The sequence below is a fragment of the Silene latifolia genome, chromosome X (genome assembly GCF_048544455.1).
Source record: "Silene latifolia isolate original U9 population chromosome X, ASM4854445v1, whole genome shotgun sequence".
NCBI lineage: Eukaryota > Viridiplantae > Streptophyta > Magnoliopsida > Caryophyllales > Caryophyllaceae > Silene > Silene latifolia.
The window spans coordinates 234427937-234429540 of NC_133537.1; the positions used below are offsets into that span (position 1 = coordinate 234427937).

The following is a 1604-nucleotide window of genomic DNA, read 5'->3' on the forward strand; positions in this document are numbered from 1 at the left end:
TACTCCCACACCACAACATCTAACCGGAAATTTTATTGCCAAATCCGCATTTATCCAATTAGTCGAAAGAATCCAATTTGGGGGGATGCCTAGTGAAGACCCTCATTCTCATATGGAGACTTTTTGTGACTATTGTGATGCGATTTCTCAAACCAGTGTAACTCAAGACCAAATTCGATGGGTCCTATTTCCTTTTTCTCTAATTGGCACCTCAAAACAATGGTTGAAAGGCCTTGATAAGGCTACTCTCGGAATTGATTCTTGGAAGAAGTTGGCTCTAGCTTTCTACAAAAAGTTCTATCCACCGGAAAAGACTAACATGCTAAGAGCTCAAATTACGGGCTTTAAGCAAAGGGATGAAGAATATTTGTATGAAGCTTGGGAGCGATTCAAGGGAATTTGTCGCACATGTCCTAACCATGGACTTAGCGAGTGGTTCTTGGTACAACAATTTTGGAACGGTCTTTATGAAGATTCAAGGAACATTCTCAACATGGGATCAAATGGAATGTTCACTGAAGTTGATGACAATCAAACTTGGAACAAAATTGAGGAAATGGCGGTCCATAACTCACAATATAGTAGACCTCACAAGGCTACTAGAGGAGGAAAGCATGAAGTGGACACTCCATTACTCAATTGGGTGCTCAACTTAGTGCTCACATTGATACGATCAATTTGAAGTTTGAAAAAGCTATGGCTAGACTTCAAGAAGCCTCAAAATCACCAAAGCATCATGTTAATGCCATGACGGCATTTTCATCAATCCCAAGTGGGATATGTGAAAATTGTGGAACGTTGGGACATGACCAAAGTGAATGTAGGGGAACAAATGAACAAGTGAATGCTTTCCAAGCATACAAGAGTGGTACCCCTTATTCAAACTATTACAATGAAAACACCAAATTCCATCCAAATCTCTCATACAAAAGCCAAAATGTTCAAAACCCTCAACCAACATACACCCCAACTCCCATGAGAAACCAAAATCAAAGACCCTTTTACAACCAAAACCAAGGTTACCAAAATCAAACTCCATACAATCAACAAAATGACCAAGGTTTTGATGTTCAAAAAGCGGTCCTCCAAATGCAAAAGAATCAACAAGAGTTTTTCACTCAAATGCAAAAGGATAATCAAGCAAAGGAAATCACCATCAACAACATTCTAGCTCACACCAAAATGTTGGAAACCCAATTGACTCAACTAGCATCTTCAAGCTCACAAAGACAAAAGGGGCAATTCCCACCTCAAAGTAATTCCCAAAGACATGAAACGGTTAGTGCCATTCACTTGAGGAGTTGTACAAGGTATGAAGCACCGAAGAAGCAAGTTGAGGATGAAGTTGTGGAAGCTAGTGATAAAGAAGAAATTGTGCAAAACTCCAAGGATGGAGAACCATCAAAAGAATAAATTTCAAAGAAAAATGAAGACAAGGTCAAGGAGAAGGAACCCATTGTGATTAGACTTCCTTTTCCAAGTCGTCAAGCCAAGCCCAAATTTGATGACCAACTTGGAAAATTTATGGAAATTGTGAAGAATTTGGAAGTCTCAATTCCTTTCACGGAATTAATCAATCACGTGCCGGCCTATGCAAAATACAT

At 39.3% G+C, this 1604-nt stretch overlaps 1 non-coding gene across 1 annotated transcript; it reads right to left on the reverse strand.

The window, feature by feature from the left end:
• Nucleotides 1–319: 319 nt before the first annotated feature.
• LOC141624590 (small nucleolar RNA R71) lies at nucleotides 320–426 on the reverse strand. Its single transcript, XR_012534396.1, has one exon. It is a non-coding gene; the product is annotated as a small nucleolar RNA R71 (small nucleolar RNA).
• Nucleotides 427–1604: the final 1178 nt, after the last annotated feature.